Raw genomic sequence first — 14,355 nt, 5'->3', positions numbered from 1 at the left:
TATTATTCAAAGAACATTAAGGCATGTGCCTTAGGGAATGAGATACAGTAAAAAAGAGCATTGAATTTAGAGTCAGAAGACCTGGTTACAAACCTCAGATCTGTTGCTTATTACCCGAGTGATCCTAGGCCTGTTCTGTCTAGGCCTCAGTTACCTCACCTATAAATGGCAGAGTTGGATTTGATAGGTTCTAAGGAAACTTCCATATGAACTGATGCAAAATGAAATAGACAGAATCAGGAAAATATTATGCAGAATGACTATAATAACGTAAATGGGGAGAGGGGTGGAGAACAACAACAGAACAATCAAAACCGAATGCTTCCAAATTATAATGACCAAGCTTGGCTCTGAAGAAGTGATGGGAGAAAAAACCTCTCCCCATTTCTCTGCAGGGGTGGGGAATTATAGAAATGGAGCACTGCATGTCACATTACAACAGCCCCCTACATTGAACAGAAATCTGTCTTCTGCATATCCCATTCCTTCTAGTTCCCACTAGTTCCCTTTGAAGCAACAGAGAATTTCTTTTGACAGTATGCTTCCAAATCCAGATTTGCTATTTATGAGGCTTCAAAGTAGTGACTGAGATATCTGGACTAGGGGGCATAGTGGACATAGTGGGCAAAGAAGATCTAACTTCAAATCTTCCTTCAGTCACTCACTGACTGGCTTGTGACACTGGGCTAGGCATTTAACCTTTCTCATCCACTGTTTCCTCACCATTAAAATGTAGATGATAATCTCACAGTCATAGTATTATATGAAATAATTTATGAAAAGCACTTTGTAATCCTTAGATGACTGTGTAAATGCTAGCTGTTGCTGACCATTACTATTATTATTATGAATGCCTCTGGTCTAACCCTCCCCCCAGTCTTCAAGGACAAGGGTTTCCTCTCCCACATCTCACCCAGATCTCCAGCTCCAGCAGATGCAGAAGGGGTCAAATTAAATTTCCTTGGACAAGCCCCAACTGCTTATTCTGGCTGCCTTTCCACAGAGTTTGCAGCACTTTCACATCACATCATTCTGGACAATTGACTGGTTTAATTTAGGTGTATTCATAGGTATATGTTCCCATATCCCTATCCAATGAACTCCAGCGCCTCCTGGATCAAATACAAAATTCTCTGTTTGGAGTTCAAAGTCCCTCATAACCCAGCCCCTTCCTACTTTTCCACTCTTGTTACACCTTACTCCTGGACAAATACCCTTCAATCCAGTGATAATGGCCTCCTGGCTGTTCCACAAACAAGACACTTAAGTCTCAATTAAAATCTGTTTTTTTACTGGAAGTCTTCTCCAAATCCTCTTAATTCTAGTGCCTTCTCTTTATTAATCATTTCCTACTTATCATAATCTGGGGGGGGGGAGTTGTATTATTCTTTTTTTAGTTTTTCCTTAATCTCTCTCATTTAATTTTTAAAATCTTTTAAAAGTTCTCCTATGAATTCTTTTTGGGCAGATGACCATTTGACATTACTCTTTGGGGTAGAAGAGGGTTTCTTTGCTTCAATGTCCTCCTCTGAAGATGAACCCCAGTCTTCTCTGTTCCCATAGTAGCACTCTATAATTGGATTCTTTCTCCTTTGCCTAAGCATTTTTTAACAGTAGCAGCTTAATTTTCTTAATCCCCTCTGGTCCTGGGGTATACTAGATGGTGCCTCTGGCCTCAGATCTTCAGTTTCCCCTCTATCCTGGACCCTAAATCAAACCTCAAGCCTCTTTTAAGTGCCCATAGCCAGTGGCATCCCTACCCCACTGCTTCCATACTCATCAGGCTTGTGCTCTTGCCCTGGCTGTGTCTCTGCAGCACAGCTGAGCCTGGTGTTCCTTGTCAGCAGAGGCTCCCTCAATCTTCTCCTACTTGGATGCTGAACTCCCCTCACTGTGCCTGGGATAAAAGTTCCTGTAGCTGGGGCGAAGGCAGCCTCCCAACCCAATAAACCCTAGGCTTGATACATGTTTCAGCAGACCCTAACCTGAAAGTTAGTCCAAGTTATTATTATTATCAAAGTTATTATCAAAAAAGAACCTTGATACAATAATACAATAAATAATTAAAGAAAATTGTCCTGAAGCATTAGAACAAGAGGGGAGGTTATCAGTAGGGCGGAGCCAAGATGGCAGAGTAAAAGCAGTGACTTGCTTGAGCTCTCCCCCAAACCCCTCCAAATACCTATAAAACATGACTCTAAATAATTTCTAGAGCAGTAGAACCCACAAAAAGACAGAGTGAAACAAATTTCCAGCCCATGACAACCTGGATGGTTGATTGGAAAGGTCTATTGCGCTAGGCTGGGAGATGAGTGCAGTTCAGCATGGTCACACAGGCAAAGACCAGGCCTCAGCAAACCCAGAGCAGGCTTCAGGGGACTGAATCATGGGCCACTGTGGTGGTTTCCAGACTTCTCAACCCACAAACACCAAAGACAACTTAGAAGGTCAGTAGGAAAAGTCTGTGACCACAGTAAGACAGAAGCTTGGTCCCAGCCCCAGTCCTGGTGTGGCCCCAGGGTGGTGGCTGCTTCCAGAGCTTCTGGATCACAGACTGAGGGGGGAATTGAGTGGCTGATCAGAGGGGGATTGAAGGGATCTACTTGCTGGTGCTGATGTAGAATTCTCTTGCTTTGCCTGTGCTTGGATCTGGGTCACAGTTCTGGGTGGCAATCCTGGAGCAAGGAGGAGTGCTGGCATGGTGGAGCTTGTAGTGGTAGTGCAGAGTGAATCCTCCTCACAGTTCCAAGGCAGAAAAGAGTGCCTGGGGTCACTCATAGACCAGAGCACAGGCCAAGAAAGGCGTAAACATCTCGTCCTTGATCATACCACCTTAGAAGAACTGAAAACTTATAGGTCCCTAGAAGTATCTCTGAAGACAGCTACACAAAACCCCTGAAGCTTGGGACAGTACATTCTCCGCACTGGAAGCAGACCTCTACCTTAACAAAGAGTTTCAAACTCAAGTAATTGGCTGGGAATATAAGCAAACTGTGCAAAAATAAAAAAAGAAAAAAAAACTCAGACCATAGAATCTTTCTTTGGTGACAAAGAAGGTCAAAACACACAACCAGAAGAAGACAACAAAGTCAAAGCTTCTACATCCAAAGCCTCCAAGAAAAATATGAATCAGTCCCAGGCCTTGGAAGAGCTCAAAAGGGATTTTGAGAAGCATGTAAGAGAAGCAGAGGAAAAACTGGGAAGAGAAATGAGTGATGCAAGAAATCATGAAAAACAAATCAACAGCTTGCTAAAGGAGACCCCAAAAAATACTGAAGAAAATAGCACCCTAAAAAAATAGCCTAATCCAAATGGCAAAAGAGGTCCAAAAAGCCAATAAGGAGAAGAATGCCTTAAAAAGCAGAACTGGCCAAATGGAAAAGGAAATCCAAAAGCTCACTGAAGAAAATACTTCCTTAAAAATTAGAATGGAGCAAAATGGAAGCTAGTGACTTTATGAGAAATCAAGACATTGTAAAACAAAACCAAAAGAATGAAAAAATAGAAAACAATGTGAAATATCTCATTGGAAAAACAACTGACCTGGAAAATAGATCCAGGAGAGATAATTTAAAAATTATTGGACTATCTGAAAGCCATGATAAAAAAAAGCCTAGACATCATCTTTCAAGAAATTATCAAGGAAAACTGCCCTGATATTCTAGAACCAGAGGGTAAAATAGAAATGAAAGAATCCACCAATCATCTCCTGAAAGAAATCCCCAAAGGAAAACTCCTAGGAATATTGTAGCCAAATTCCAGAGTTCCCAGGTCAAGGAGAAAATACTGCAAGCAGCCAGAAAGAAACAATTCAAGTATTGTGGAAACACAATCAGGATAAGACAAGATTTAGCAGCTTCTACATTAAGGAACCAGAAGGCTTGGAATATGATATTCCGGAGGGCAAAAGAGATAGAATTAGAGCCAAGAATCACCTGCCCAGCAAAACTGAGTATATTCCTTCAGGGGGGAAAATGAACATTCAGTGAAACAGAGGACTTTCAAACATTCTTGATGAAAAGACCAGAGCTGAATAGAAAATTTGACTTTCAAACACAAGACTTGAGAGAAGCATGAAGAGGTAAACAGGAAAGAGAAATCATAAGGGACTTATTAAGATTGAACTGTTTACTTACATAGAAATATGATATTTGTAACTCATGAGACCTGTCAGTATTAGGGTAGTTGGAAGGGGAAAAAATTATATGTATAGATAGATTGATAGATAGAGGGCACAGGGTAAGTTGAAGATGAATGGGTGATATCTGGAGAATAAAATTAAGGGGTGAGAGGATTATACTGGGAGAAGGAGAAAGAAAGATGTAGAATGGGGTAAATTATCTCACATGAAACAGATAAGAAAAGGCTTTTACAGGAGAGGGGAAATGGGGGAAGGTGAGAGAGAATGAGTGAATCTAATTCTTATTGGATTTGGCTTAAGGAAAGAATAACATACACACTCAATTGGGTATGGAAAGCTATCTTACCCTACAGGAAAATAGGGGGAAAGGAGATAAGAGAGCGGGGGATGATAGAGGGGAGGGCAGATTGTGCGAGGGGTAATCAGAAGCAAACACTTCTGAGGAAGGACAGGGTCAAAAGAGAGAATAGAATAAACGGAAGGAGGGATAGGATGAAGGGAAATATGGTTAGTTTTCCACAATATGACTACTATGGAAGTGTTTTGCATGACTACACAAGTATAAACTGTATTGAGTTGCTTGCCTTCTCAATGAGTGTGGGTGGGGAGGGAGGAAGGGAGAAAATTTGGAACCCAAAGTTTTAAAAACAGATGTTAAAAATTGTTTTCATATGCAACTGGGAAATAAGATATACAGGCAATGGGGTATAGAAATCTATCCTACCCTACAGGAAAATAGAAGAAGAAGGGGATAAGAGAAGGGGGGGAGGGAAGGAGATAGAAGGGAGGGCAGATTAGGGGAAAGCGTATTCAGAATGCATGCTGTCTTGGGGGGGTAGATGAGATGGGGAGAAAATTTGAACTCAAAATCTTGTGGAAGCGAATGTTGGAAACTAAAAATAAATAAATTAATGAATCTTTAAAAAAATTAAAAAACATTTAAAAAAAAGAACAAGAGGGGAAAGTAAAAATAGAAAAAAAAATCCATTGATCACCACCTGAAAGAGATTCTATAAGGAAAACTCATAGGAATATTATAGTCAAATTCCAAAAACCCCAGGTCAAAGATAAAATATTATAAGAGCAATAAGAAAAAAAAATTTTAATATGGTAGTGCCACAATTAAAATCATGCAAGACCTAGCAGTAACAACACTAAAGGATAACAGGTCTTGGAACACTATATATCAAAGAGCCAATGAATTGGGGTCCTGGCCAAAAATATCATACCCAGCAAAGCTAAGTATAATCCTGAATGAAAAAAATGGACATTTAACCAACTGTCAGGCTTTCAGGACGTTAAAAAAAAAAACTACACTTAATAGCAGATTTGACATACAAGAGCCAAGAGAAAGGATTCAATAAGGACACAGTGTCTACCTTTTATGTATGTCAAATGTAAAACATGTCAAAGACTTTTATTAGTAATTGGGTAGTTCATAAGACTGGGGTAGACCTGAGTATGATATGACTTCAAAAAGTAAAATTGCTTAGGAGCAGCTAAAAAGAGTAATTATCTTATACAAATGAGGTGCAAGAAGGAGAATCAACACAGAAGAATTAGATGGAAGAGAAGGACTATTATTCTGCAAACCTACTTTCATTGGGAATGGGTTCAAGAGGGAACAATACATATGTATCTAGAAGAGTATAAAAGTCTTCTAAATCCAGAAAGAAATAAAACATTAAGGGGATAGGGAAAGGGGAGAGGATAAGGGAAGGATCCTGGGAAGTTAAGTAACAGAAGGGCAAGGTAGCAGGTAGAAGAAAAGTTGAGGAGTCAGGAGGGATAGGAAATAAGAGATATGCATAAACATAAAAACAAAGATCAGGAGTAGAATTTGTTAGGGAAAGTATATATCTATATATGTATGTATGCATGTATGTATGTGTATATATGCATATGTGCAGGTATATATCGATATCTATATCTATGTATATATCTATATCTATACAGGCACTTAATTGTAGCCTTTCAGGGGAAGGGGGAAGTGGGAGAAAAGAACAAAGTAAAAAGTGCACACCAGAGAACAAAAGAAAATCTACAAGTAAGAAAAGATGGGCAGCTCTCAACACAGCCATGTACTATTTATAATTTCTTGAAATTGAAATTTATTGCTATATATTTTTAATCCTCTCTTAGGTTCTGCTGTGCACATGACAATCTTTTTTTTCTCTTTTCTTTGTATTTAAGTTAAAAAAAAAAAAGAACTATGTCTTTGGACATGGTGCATCTCAGTGTAACTATGCTCTTGGTTATGTTCCCTGTTTAGTCCTAGGAGTGACTAGTAGCCTTCCTTTTATCAGTGAAATTTCCTTTTAAAACTTGTGGCTCCAGGCATGGGTCAGAGCGATGCTTCTGTATCATTTCCATGGGGTGCAGCGCCACCAAGTGGTGAATGAGCAGAAGGTCATATATTGGTATGGAAGAACATATCTGGCTGCAGCTGTTCAGGTTGGGGCTGGATTTACCCATGTTCCCAGGACTACAGATGGGAACTTAGAAGGCAGAGCATCTACCAACACACACACACACACACACACACACACACACACACACACACACACACATACACAGAGTAAGTGAGTGATGCCCTTAAGAGGCAGGAGACTGCTGGAAGACACAGCAGATACACAATATTCTATTCCACTGAAAAATATTTATTTAGCATCTACTAGATGGTAGCTGGTGGCACCGCACATAGAGTGCCAGTCATGAGGACTCATCTTCCACAGTTCAAATCTGGCTTCAGCTACTTAGCTTGTGATCCTGGGCAAGTCACTTAAGCCTGTTTGCCTCAGTTTCCTCATCTGTAAAATGAACTAGAAAAGGAAATGTCAAATCGCTCCAGTATCTGCCAAGAAAACCTCAAATGGGGTTACAAAAAGTTGGACACAACTGAAATGACTGAAAAACCGATGTACTCTGCTAAGCATTATAGGGATACTCAAGGACTCTAACATACCTTCTCCTTCCCAAAGATCTGCCTATTCCTCTTACTCAGACCCTTAACCAGTTATATGCCACTATATCAGCCACTCTCTGCAGAACAAAGTAGCTTCTGTGAAGCATATGAATAGAGCCCAAGAGCGTATACAAGTCCCAGAGATCCCTAAATTTGTGGATCATGCTGTAAATATAACTTATGTAACTTTTATTAAAATTTGATATGTCTCTCATCCTGCTTTTTGGATAAGATGGAGGTAGATTGATGAGTATGGTATAGGATAGTATGGTATGATACGGTATGGCACAGTATAGTGCAGTATAATATAATAAAGGATAAAATAGAACTGGACAGGATAGGACAGGATAATGCAGTACAAGATGAGTAAGAAAGGAGAGGAGAGGAGAATTAGAAAGACTAGAAACTGGTTGAATTATGGAACTGAAAGGATACTGGTTAATAATTTAATGTGATTTTGCCAGGAGGTCTCCAGTAGAATGCCCTAGAGAGCTATGTTTGGCCTTCTGATGTTTAATATTTTTATCAGTGACTGTGATAAATATACAGGTTATACACTTTTTAAATTTGCAAATGACATAAAGCTGGGAAGAATAGCTAATACACTGGATGACAGAACTCAAAAACATCTTGACAGTATAGAATATTGGGTTAAATTCCATAATTTAAAATCTAATAGCAATAAACATAAAGTTTTACTTGGGTTCAAGAAAATCAACTTCCATAGATAAAAGTTGAGAGAGGAATAACAGTAATAGTAACTAGTATTTATATTTTATGTTATGTATGAATATAGTACAACTCCAATGGGCTGGCCATGTTGCTCAAATACCAAATGCATGCTTGCCTAAAAGACTATTTTATGGAGAACTCACACAGGGCAAGTGTTCATATGGTGGTCAGAAGAAGGGATACAAGGACACTCTCAAGATCTCTCTTAAGAACTTAGGAATTGATTGTGTGATGTGGGAAACACTGGCACAGGACCATCTAGCATGGCATGCCCTCATCAGAGAAGGGGCTGTGCTCTATGCGTAAAGCAGAATTGAAGTAGCTCAAAAGAAATGTGAGATGTGCAAATTTAGAGAATCCACCCCAAATGTCCACATGGACTATTGATGCATGACCTGTGGTAGAGCATTCTGAGCTCATGTTGTTCTGATCAGCCACAGTTGGAGGCATTGTAACTTGACTCTAACATAGTGATGTCATTTTGGCCCTCTTCAAGAATGAAGGACAACAACGTATGCATGTAGACATACTGCTTTAACGTTTACAAAGTGCTTTACAAATATTACCACATTTGATCTTCACAATAATCCTGGGAGGTAGTTATTATTAACCCGTTACATCCCCATTATACAGATAATGGAGCAACTAGGGACCACAGTGAACAAAGTGCTGGCCTGGAGTCAGAAAGACCTGAGTTCAAATCTGGTAACAGCTACTTACTACCTGTCTGACCTTGGAGAAGTCATTTAACCCTATTTGCCTCAGTTCTCTCATCCGTAAAACGAGCTGTATAAGGAAATGGAAAACCATTCTAGTCAGACACAACTGAAATGACTGAACCACAACAACATACAGATGATGAAACTGAGGCTGAGAAAGTTTACGTATCTTGCCCAGAGTCCCACAGTGTCTGAGGAACTGGCTAGATAGAATTTTTCTTTTAAAAAATAATGAGATTTTAATAGGCTCAATATGAGTCAACATTGAGATATCACAGCAAAGAAAATTAACACCATCACAAACCACCTTAAGAGAGGCATGAAACCTAGGCCTAGGAAGCTGATTGTACCATTACACTCTACCTTGGTCAGACCATATCAGTATTGTCTTCATTTCTGAATACCACATTTCAGGAAGGTCACTGATGGGCCCAACAGCATCCCCAAAAATGGGCAAACAGGGTGGTGAAGGACTTTAAGATTGTGCCATATGAGGATGAGTAGAAGAAGCTGTGAATGCTTAGGCTGTAGAAAAGATTTAGTGGGGACATGATGGCTGTTTTCAAGCAAGTGTACGGCGCAAAGTCACACTCAGATTCACAGACACATTGCACACACACACACACACACACACACACAACACACAGAGGATTTAATTCAATAGATTTTTATTAAATAAGCTCAGTGTAAGCAGTAACCTTTATTAGGTTACTGAGGGATAAGAGGGATAAGATTTGTTCCACGTGTCCCCAGAGAATAGAACTAGAAACAATGGGTGGAAGTCCCAGAGACAAATTTAGGTTTGCTGCAAGGAAAAACTTCCTGGCAGAGTGATCCATAAGGAAAAAGGGCTGCCTCTGGGAGGGGATGGCTCTTTCCTCCAAACAGGTCATTAAGCAAAGGCTGGATTACTGTCTCTCAGTTCTACTGTATTGAGGATTCTTTTTCAGGTGTGGCTTGGACTAACTGACTTCTGTGATGCTTATCATCTCTGAGATTCTGGGATTCCTTGATTCTGTGATTCTTTATGCTTGGAAGTTTAGACTCTTGGACTCAGACAAGAAGGTTACCACAGCCCCAGTGGCCAGGTGTCTATCCCTTAGCATTAGTGCCCAGTTTAGGAATATCCAGCAGAGGTAGAGGATGAGGTGTGCTGCCCTCCCCACTGTCCCCTCAGTACCTCCATTCTTACAGGTCCCCCAACCTCCACTCACCACATCCCCATGAGGAGAATTTATACTACTCCAACACTACAGCAAACTAACTCCAGATCTCTTCATGTTTTACAACAAGCTGAGACTCCCTATAATGATGTGGATTTGCTCTTAGCAATTTTCTTGCTGGAGCCAAGTGTACATGTGGGCACATCCTCCAACACTGCGATGTTAGAGACTTCCCCATACAGTCCTTCAACAGGTTCCAAAAACTCCACATAACCATGTGGCAGAAAAGGGAGTGGATACAGGCTTTGTGGTACATGCAATATCTCATTGTTTATGCTTCTGTCACTGACACTGTTATACCATGTGTGTCATAAGCACATATAACGAGAAGACTATATTTCCTATAAGGCTGTGGGCCTTGAAGTTGAGCCTGTCTGAAATTCCTAGGACTTCAATTCCCATGATACCGTATGCCTAAGTGTCAGACGATTTGGATCACAAGGGTGCCAGAAACTCTTGGGAAGATGGAGGTCAAAAGGTTCTCTGCTGGGAATCCAGGGCCACATAGAGAGACAACATGGGTCACTGATACTGAAATGGTAAGGTCTAGCAACCTCAGTTCCAAAGTGTGCCCGAGGACCCTGGAAGTAAGGAGAAGACAAGTGAATTGTAGAGGAGCCACAGAGACTTGCTAACCATATATGCAGAAATCCAAGTGTTGTGTACAAAAGTTAGCCAAACTTCAGTTTGTCCACACCAGGAACTATATCACATAATACATCACCATTTTAAAGGCATGAGTCTTAGCTGTTTTTACAAGTTACTATGGTAGAAATCAGGGATAAAACTGTACTCATTTGGGAATAGATACCGAGATTTTTTGTTCTATTGCTTTATTATGCTAGTCCATCCTATTTTGATTCTTGTCTTTTCTATTAGTAAGCTTCTATTAGTTAGCATTAAAAATTCCCAGGAAATAGAGTGAAGGCAAACAAACCAGATTGAACTGTCATTCATATCAGCCCAGAGTTAAGCTGCAAATGGGTGACATTTGGGGGCTAGGGAGAGCCTTCTGGTGTGGGGGAGTACCTATCGAATGTGATAAGAAAACAAAAAGAACTTTACTCTTGGAGGGCATGTAAAATATTAAGTAAAGTATATTTTTAAAAAATACATAATTTAGTCACTGCACTGTATGAAAACTACCAACCTGGGCAAGGTAGAAAAACCCAGTTCAAAAAACTAAAATAAAAACATGTGTATGTTCCTTGAAAATGCAGCACCCTGGGGGGCAGCTAGGTGGTGCAGTGGATAGAGCACCAGCCTTGAAGTCAGAAGTAAATGAGTTCAAATCCAGCCTCAGACCAAACACTTAACACTTACTAGCTGTGTCACCCTGGGCAAGTCACTTAACCCCAATTGCCTAAAAGAAAATTTTTAATTTTAATTTTTAAAAAATGCAATACCCTGAGCCTACACTAAAATTTGTAGATGATGGATAGTAAGTTTGGTTGCACTGAAAGCTCACTAGGCAGCCATGTGAAATTCCTCAATATCCTACTACTTGCTTCTGACTTTGTATTATAGTGGGAGAGACTGAGTCAGAGAGCAGTAATCAAAGTAGAAGTGCCTGCAGAACACCAGGACTACTCTAGACATGAGGTGATGAGTGCTGGGGGGACCACATTAAAATGTAATTGGGAAATGTTTGACAAAACAAGTAAAAATACAATACAACATGGATTATGTTCATTTGTGGTTTTCTAAGTCAATATGCATCCAACAGGGATCTGTTTCAATTTGAGTTAACATCACTGCTCTAGACTAAGCTCAGGAATCAGAGGATGGGAATGTGAGGAAATGCCATGGTTACACCTGCTGATGCACACTTTTTTGGTGTGAGAAAGTTGTATTGGAGAAGAACTTGAGCTAAAGAAGATGGAATTTTAAGGATTATTTAAAGGGTTTGGGGAGAGAAAATTCGAAAGGATTTAAGGACAATAACTCAAGATGAATGACTAAAACTGAAAAGGGGGACTAGAGGTGAAGAATTCAAGGAGGAGGAGAAATTGAACAGAAGAACCCAAGGAGTAGGAAGAGGGGAAAAAAAGACTCAATTTGTTTGATTGTTTTGGGGAGGAAATTGGAGTTAAGTGACTTGCCTAGAATGACACAGCTAGTAAGTAGTCTGAGACTGAATGTGAACTCAGGTCTTCCTGACTCCAGAGCTGGTGATCTATCCACCTAGATGCCCTGAAAAAGGCTCAGTTTGAAGAGGGGGGAGGGCCAAGAAGGAACAGGAGTTGGAGGGGAGGGGGGGAATTGGTAAGACAAGCAAGACCAGGTAAAACGTAGTAAGACAGAGCAGCTAGGTGGCACAGTGGATAGAGCACCAGCCCTGAAGTCAAAAAGACCTGAGTTCAAATTCAGCCTTAGACACTAGCTGCGTGACCCTGGGCAAGACACTTAACCCTGACTACCTCCAAAAAAATTTTAAAAATAAAAAAGAGGTAGTAAGACCAAAAAGGAAGTTGCATGTGGCTGCCAAAAATGTTAATAAAGTTAGAAAGTGCTAATGCAGTGGGGATAGTAATAACTCCAGAGCTGAAGCCCCACAAAGCAGTTTGCCAGGACACCTCTATAAAGGGACCTACTCACACTGTGTTTAGCACAGTGCCTAGCACATAGTAGCATGTAAAGAATACAGAATCAAGGAATCTCAGGATCTCAGAGATGGAGGACATCACAGAAAACCATCATATAATATACATTAGATTGCATTTTTATCTTGTCAAATGTTTCCCAATTTCATTTTAATTCTCTCCCCCCATCCATCACTCAACACCTCTAGTCTAGAATAGTCCTTGTATTCTGTGGGCACTTGAAACGCTTCAACATGAAAATAAAGAAGACTCTGAAATAGCAGAGGAGAATCCTGAACTATTTCAGGAAGCTCAAGAGTAAAAAAACATATGACAGGAAAAAAAAGACCACTGAACATTTGGAGTATTAATAAATGATTGTGATTGATTAAGCGACAAGTACAAGTTTCTTCCCAAAGAGAAGGGAGTTGAACCCTGCTCCTCCCTAGGAGGAAGCACCTGTTTTTCTACCATACCTTGATGATATGGATCTAGAGGTACCATTAGGTGAGAGATCATACAGTAGGGGTCAGGGAGAAAGAAAAGTGAGAGTGGAAGAGATATACTCTTTTCCTGGGTCATGTTTTCAGGACCTTTTGTTGTTCAAATGTTTCAGTCATTCTTTGTGACCCCATTTGGGTTTTTCTTGGCAAAAATACTGTAGTGGTTTGTCATTTCCTTCTCCAGCTCATTTTACAGATTAGGAAACTGAGGCAAACAAGGTTAAGTGACTTGGTCACACAACTAGTAAGTGTCTGAGGCCAGATTTGAACTCACAAAGGTGAGTCTTCCTAACTCCAGGCCTGGCACTTTATGCACTGCACCAGCTAGCTGTTCCTTTTCAGGGCCTGATTCAGAACATCCCAAAACTTGTCAAACCAGATGAATACTACCCATTCTGTTTATTTATATGGGCACAAGTGATACCACTAGAAAGAATCTAGGAATTGTAAAGATTACAGTCACAGACTAAAAAGTGAAAGTCTTAGGAGCACAAGCATCATCTTACACCAGTGCTATCAAACTCAAATAGAAAAGGTCACTAAACCATACATAAAGATCCCTGTTGGCCATATATTGACTTAGAAGGCCACACATTAACATTATCTATGTTCTGCTGTATTTTTATATATTTTGGTAAATGTTTCTCAATTATTGCTGACAGTATTGCAGCTAAAGTCTACCTTTTTTATGCCTCTGGTCTAGGTCTCTGCTGCAAGGGTTTCAAAATTTAGGAAGTGTTATTTGAATGCAGATGGAAACTTTTTCTTTATATGGTCAGCGCAGGAATTTGTTTTGCTTGACTACACATTTGTAACAGGATTTGTTTTCCTTGCTTTCTCAATTGGAGAGGACAGGTAGGAAGGAGAGAACAAAGACCCGAAAATAAAATAAAATTCCATTTTTTAAATAGGTGTTATCTGAGAAGATTATTTTAATTTCTGACTTAAAATATAGTAATTGTAGGTTCCTGATAAAGTGGAACGCACTTAACAAGAGCTAGAAAGAATATATTTGCCCAGATAATTGAAAAGGTAAAGAGAAAAAAGTGTCTACAACATCAGAAAAAAGCATTAGAGATGGCCAGAAATTCACAAGAGAAAAACTCAGAGAAAAAGTAAACAATAAAACCTACATCTTAAGATACCTGTGCATAAATGCAACAAGTATGGGTAACAAATAAGGTGAACAAGACCTCTACATGCAAGGAAGCACATTTGCACTTACAGCTATCATGGAGACTGGGTAGGATGAGACACATAACTGGGATAGGGAATCTAAAAGTGCAGAGTTTTTTTTAAAAAGAAATGAAAAGAAATAAGTTTGGCAAAAGGGTGCAGGTGAATAGAATTAAATATTAAGTATATTAACTGAAGGAAATCCAGGTACCAGAGAAGGGATGCATGATGGGAAAGCATGTAGGGGAAGATCAAGGAAAGCAAAAATGAAACTGTTATCATCAGTTTATATTACAGTCCACCTGGACAGAAAT

Source organism: Phascolarctos cinereus, unplaced genomic scaffold, assembly GCF_003287225.1.
Source record: "Phascolarctos cinereus isolate Bilbo 61053 unplaced genomic scaffold, phaCin_HiC Scaffold_2;HRSCAF=192, whole genome shotgun sequence".
Classification (NCBI taxonomy): Eukaryota; Metazoa; Chordata; class Mammalia; order Diprotodontia; family Phascolarctidae; genus Phascolarctos; species Phascolarctos cinereus.
Note: the sequence above shows the minus strand (reverse complement) of the source record.